The following is a 6,488-nucleotide window of genomic DNA, read 5'->3' on the forward strand; positions in this document are numbered from 1 at the left end:
CCTTGCTTTTGAGTAGATGACTGAAGTCTGGTTCTAGAGACAGATGAAAATAAGAATATACAATTTAGCATAACTGAGCAGAGTAGTGTGATCACAGGATACAGTGAGAACTCTCAGGATGAGCCCCAGTTACAAAGAGTATTATCGTTCAACAATATTTATTGAACCAAATTATATTAGTACCTCTTTCCTTTTATTTTTAAGTATTGTTACTTTATATATATATATAAAACCAAATGTAATACTTTAAATCTTCACTCTAATCATGTAAACATTGAAGAAGTGTCTAATATAGACACTGAAAGTTCCCTGCAATCCCATCCCAGCTCTTTGTGAATAATCATCGTTGGCAGTTTGGTGCATAGTCTCCCAGATTTTTTTTACACTTGCACTATAATATTTCTTTCTTTTTTTTTTTTTTTTTTTTTTTTTGAGACAGAGTCTCACTCTGTCACCCAGGCTGGAGTGCAGTGGCACGAGCTCAGCTCACTGCAAGCTCCGCCTCTCTGGTTCACGCCATTCTCCTGCTTCAGCCTCCTGAGTAGCTGGGACTACAGGTGCCCACCACCATGCCGGCTAATTTTTTTGTATTTTCCATAGAGACAGAGTTTCACCGTGTTAGCCAGGGTGGTCTCGATCTCCTGAACTCGTGATCCGCCCGCCTCAGCCTCCAAAAGTGCTGGGATTACAGGCATGAGCCACTGTGCCTGGCCACCCTATGACATTTCTTTGTAACATATTTTTCTTTTTTTATAGATTTTTAACAAAAAGAAGCCAGGCACAGTGGCATGTGCCTATAGTCCCAGCTACTTGGAAAGCTGAGGCAAGAGGATCAATTGAGGCCAAGAGTTTGAGACCAGCTTGGGCAACATAGCAAGACCCCATCTCAAAAAACCAAAACTTAATCTAAATTAAACCAGCATCACAGTAGCTCGTTGTATGAATAGCTTGTTTGTTTGCTTGTTTCAATCAATCCTTTACTAACGAAAGTTTTCTTTTTTTGAGAGATACAGTCTTGTTATGTTGCCTAGGCTAGACTCAAACTCCTGGGCACCACAACGGGCTCACTAATGAAATTTTAATTTTTCTATTTTTCTCTGTTTTCAGCAGTGTTACAATGAACATCCTGGTACATCCATTTTGCCGCACTTTTCCTTTTTTTAAATTAGGTACCGGCTGGGTGCAGTGACTCACACCTGTAATCACAGCTCTTTGGGAAGCTGAGGTGGGCAGATCACTAGAGGTCAGGAGTTCGAGACCAGCCCGGCCAACATGGTGACATCCCATCTCTACTAAAAATACAAAAATTAGCCAGGTGTGGAGGTGGACACTTGTAGTCCCAGCTACTTGGGGGGCTGAGGCACAAAAATCACTTGAGCCAGGGAGGCGAAGGTTGCAGTGATCCGAGATCATGCAACTGCACTCCAGCCTGGGCAACAGAGCAGGACTCCATCTCAAAAAGTAAAAATAAAATTAGTACCTCCATAAGCTTTATTAGTATTTTCAAACATGTAATTTATAACTCCTAGAAGTTACTGCTTCAGGTTCTAATTAGTTTTCTCTGCACTTGTGTGTACATCGGCTTCCTGATGCTTGGGACTCCTTGAGTGATGCTGATGGAAGATGGAGAACCAGTGAATATGATATGAATGGGGATAAAACTATTATTTCAATGGCTTAGTTCCATATAAAAAATTTTAAAAACGTGTTCACAGCCTAGACTAAGCCAGAAATTTTGTTTAATCACTGTCACATGGATACCAGTAATTAGAGCATAGAGAGTAGAAGTATTGCTTGGATTTATTATCATTACTATAATATTTCAATTATTTTTGCTTTCCCTGGTGGCAAAATAACATTTTTCTGCATTAAGACAGCACTCGAAACAGTCTCTGACACATACGAGCTAACCTTATGTGTTGGAGTATTTTGTAATTAGGTGGTTTTCTGAAATGGGGTCTATAGTACTGTAATGGTAGGGTGTGACTCTCAAGCTACAATTGAATTCACATTCTGGCTTCATCACTTATGGACTTTGTACCCTGGGGCAAAAGTCACTTAACTTTCCTTTCTGTAATCTCTACTGAGTAGAAAAGGTTAATAGTATGTCCACTTAAATCTGCTATAAGGATTTAATGAGTAAATATAGGTAAAATACTTGGAACAGTGCAATTATTACTGAGCCTTTACTATGCTAGGCCCTAAAGACGTCAAGTCAGCAAGACAAGGATCTTTGCTTTTCAGTAGCTGACTGCAGTCTGGTTCTAGAGATAGATTAAAATAAGAATTTACAATTCAGCATAACTGAGTAGAGTAGTGTGTACAGGATACAGTGAGAACATTCGGGATGATCCCCAGTTTTGAAGAGTATGAAAATGTTTCTGAGAGGCAGAGATGGTGTAGGGTCCCTCAGAGCCCCCCACTTTCTTTCTGTGTCCTGACTAACACAGAGTGCCTTGACCACTCTGTGACCTGGCCAGCTGCATGGGGTTTTTTTCACCCTGTAGGCTTAACCTTAAGCCTGGACCTTGAACATTCCCAGGCACTGATAAAGTTGTGTAGGTTATTGCTTCAAACACTGAAAGATCAAAATATGTTACTAAACACATAGAAACTAGCCCAGACCTAAGCCAAATTCCCTAAACCCTCATAAACTCCATAACCCGACTTCTCATTGCTGACATACCTACATAGAAACATCTCTTTTTGCCCTATCCACTTAAGCACTCTGAATGTAACGTCTCCAATAAATGCTTTGGACTGATCACCCCAGCCTTTAGTGCTTCTTTCTTTGGAATTCTGTCCAGCCCATCTCAGGATGGTTTGGGGCAATCCTTCACAGGAATTCCCCTACTGCCCCTTTTGGGTCAACTTAGCTTCGGCTAGACTTGGCTTCAGACAGAAAAAACAGATGGCTAAACTATGACTTGCAAACAAGGAGAGGAGAGAAAGAAAGAGCCTTTTAGATGGGCAGGAGAGAGCCAATGTCTTTCAGGTACGTTTGGGAACTGCACCCAGTTTCACAGGGCTGGATCATGAGTGGAGCGTGGGAGAATAAGGAGATGTCATGTTAAATTGATGGCAGGAGACCAGAAGATATAAAATCTTGGTTGCTCTGCAAAATAGTTTATCCTGAAGTCCAAGGGTAGATATCAAGGGATTTTTTTTCTTTTTCTTTTTTTTTTTTTTGAGATGGAGTCTCACTCTGTTGCCCGGGCTGGAGTACAGTGGCACGATCCTGACTCAATGCACCCTCTGCCTCCTGGGTACAAGCAATTTTCCTGCCTCAAACTCCCAAGTAGTTGGAACTACAGGTGTGTGCCACCATGCCCGGCTAATTTTTGTACTTTTTAGTAGAGACAGGGTTTTGCTCTGTTGGCCAGGCTGATCTCGAACTCCTGGCCTCAGGTGATCCACCCGTCTTGGCCTCCCAAAGTGCTGGGATTACAGGTGTGTGCTACTGTGTCCGGCCCATCGAAGGATTTTATACAGGGAAGTGACCTGAGTTTAAAATGATAAATTTGATAAAATGAGTAACGAAGTGATATATGTGGATATTTAGAAAGTAGGATGAACAGAATTTGCTGGTTGACTGCCTCAGGGAGGTAGTATAGTATATGGATAAGGGAATGGCCTTCCTAAACAAGCCTGATAGACTACACTTCTAGGCTTTTCTACTTACTGTGTGACCTTAAGTAAATAACTTCAATTCTCTGAACCTCAGATTTCACATCTGCAAGATTGGTTTAGTGTCATTTAATTGTACTTCACTGGCTTGCTGAAGGAATTAGACATCATGAATAAAAAGTGCTTAGCACTGTGTGTTTAGTGTTTAGAATGATAAATATATAAAGTAAGCAGGCTGGCCATGGTGGCCTGTAATCCTAACGCTTTGGAAGGCTGAGGTGAGGGGCTCACTTGAGTCCAGGAGTTCAAGACTAGTCTGGGCAACACAGTGAGACCCCTATCTCTACAAAAAATAAAAACATTAGCCGGGCATAGTGGCACACACCTGTGGTCCCGGCTACTCAGGATGCTGAGGTGAGAGGATTGCTTGAGCCCAGGAGGTCGAGGTGCAGTAAACCATGTTTACACCACTGCACTCCAGCCTGGTTGACAGATCAAGATTCTGTCTCAGGAAAAAAAAAAAAAAAAAAAAAAGCAGAATATTACTCAGAAGAAAACAAAAACAAAAACAAACAAGCAACATGATTAGGTGGCCAGGCTCTAGTCAGGCTCCTTAGGTTTAAATCTCTGCTCTGCCATTTACCAGTGGTATGACCTTGAGAAAGCATATCAGTCCGTTTTCACACTGCTGATAAAGACATACCAGAGACTGGGTAATTTATAAAGAAAAAGAGGTTTAATGGACTCAGAGTTCCAAGTGGCAGGGAGGCCTCACAATCATGGCAGAAGGCAAAAGGCATGCCTTACACGGCGGCAGGCAAAAGAGAATGAGAGCCAAGTGAAAGGGGAAACCTCTTATAAAACCATCAGATTTCATAAGACTTATTCACTACCACAAGAACAGTATGGGAGAAACCACCCCCATGATTCAGTTATCTCCCACTGGGTCCCTCTCACAACACATGGGAATTATGAGAGTTACAATTCAAAATGAGATTTGGGTGGGGACACAGCCAAACCATATCAGAAGGTAACTTTCTTATGCTTTTGACCTGAAGAAAGATGAGGCGCATAAGGGTTTCAGCCTGCAGGGTGGCCTTTCTGACAGGCTGGGAATATCCTCCAGCCAGAAGCCAAAAACATACATTCTGAGGGAGAAGCAAAGTGAAAGGGAGCAGGGTGGCAGAATACACATATTTAATAAGCTATAGGAGGAATCATGAATATTCATGAAGGGAGAAACATGTAAATGTGCAATTGAGCTTCATTACCCTTTCATGGGTCCTAGGTACAAAAAATGGGGCATCAGCATGATTTGAAGAGTTTTCAGCCTCTGATGTCAAAAGGTGAAGTAGAGGCCAATAAAACCCATACTGTGCATGCTCTGTAGACTGGACAAAAACCACCCCATGGTGGGTAGTCTGTTAGGCAAAAAAGGAAGGGCAGCAACAGGCTAATATCAGCGGTGGAGTCTTTTGAAAGGAATGGTTTCTGTTTATCCCTTAGGGAAGAAAGCCTGATCCTGGTTAGTGACGGAGGGGATATAACAAGGCAAAGCAAGAACTCAGTTTTCAAGGTTACTCGGGGTCCCGTTGGCCAAAATGGAGTCCGTTCAGTCAGCTGGGGGGCTTAGTACTTAATTTGTATTTCTCTTGCCTCATTTTTAGGATTTGTAGGATGCTGAAGATAATTGCATATCTTTCATAGTGTTGCGGTGAGGATGAAATGATGCAGATAAAGCGCCAGAACATTAATTCATTTAAATAAATACTTACTGAGCATATATGCCCCATGCATCAGGCCCCTGAGGATACAGCAGTAAATACAACTGATTGAAAGGAAATAAAAACTGCCCTCTTGGATCTCTTAATTGTATATAACGAATAATAACAACAAATCTCTGGCACATAGGAGTGCTATGTATTATCTCTGTTACAAAGCAATATCCCAAGACAAGTTTTATAGTCCTAACCTAAATTATTTCTATAATTTTTTTTCTGAGACAGAGTTTTGCTCTTGTCACCCAGGCTGGAGTGCAATGGCATGGTCTCAGCTCCCTGCAACCCCCGCCTCCCGGGTTCAAGCTATTCTCTTGCCTCAACCTCCCAGGTAGTTGGGATTACAGGCGCCTGCCCCCGCAACTGGCTAATTTTTGTATTTTTAGTAGAGACGGGGTTTCACCACGTTGGCTAGGCTGGTCTTGAACTCCTGACCTCAGGTGATCCACCCGCTTCGGCCTCCCAAAGTGCTGGGATGACAGGCATGAGCCACTGCGCCTGGCCTATTTCTATAATTTTTATTGTAATAAAAGGATAATACTCCACAAATACAGTGGTAATGCCTACGGCATAAAGACATAATCCAAGGCAACTCATTCATTGAGAGGTCACCAGAAGCTGGGAAGTGGGGGAAACAAATTTGAAAAAAAGGCCTGCTGATGAAAGTGATTGCCTTTACCACACACCTTTGTCCAAGAAAAGCTATGTGAATGCGCCAACACCGGCCTGAAGTCTTCCTAAGAGTGCGTGCTTATAGCCTATTTGTTTAAACGGTGGGAGAGAGTTAACACCCAAAAACCAGAGATTCTGAATGTATTTTATTAGTTCAAATGCCTCTACAGTTAACAGAGTCTCCGGGGTTTGGTTAACAGGGCACATGAAAGCAATTCATTAAGCAGTGGAAAATAAAACCTGATCAAGTCTGATGCAGTCTATAAAACCTAGGCCCCGGACTCCGTTGCTGCGGCAACCGACTCCGCCCCCACCCGGAGAGGGAACCTGAAACTTGGCGCCCCCAGCACCCCAGCGGGGTGGTCGCCTCCCTTCCGTGTCCCTGGCTTTGTTTTATGGTTGGGAATAGGT

Source organism: Macaca nemestrina, chromosome 5 (genome assembly GCF_043159975.1).
Source record: "Macaca nemestrina isolate mMacNem1 chromosome 5, mMacNem.hap1, whole genome shotgun sequence".
NCBI classification, from domain to species: domain Eukaryota; kingdom Metazoa; phylum Chordata; class Mammalia; order Primates; family Cercopithecidae; genus Macaca; species Macaca nemestrina.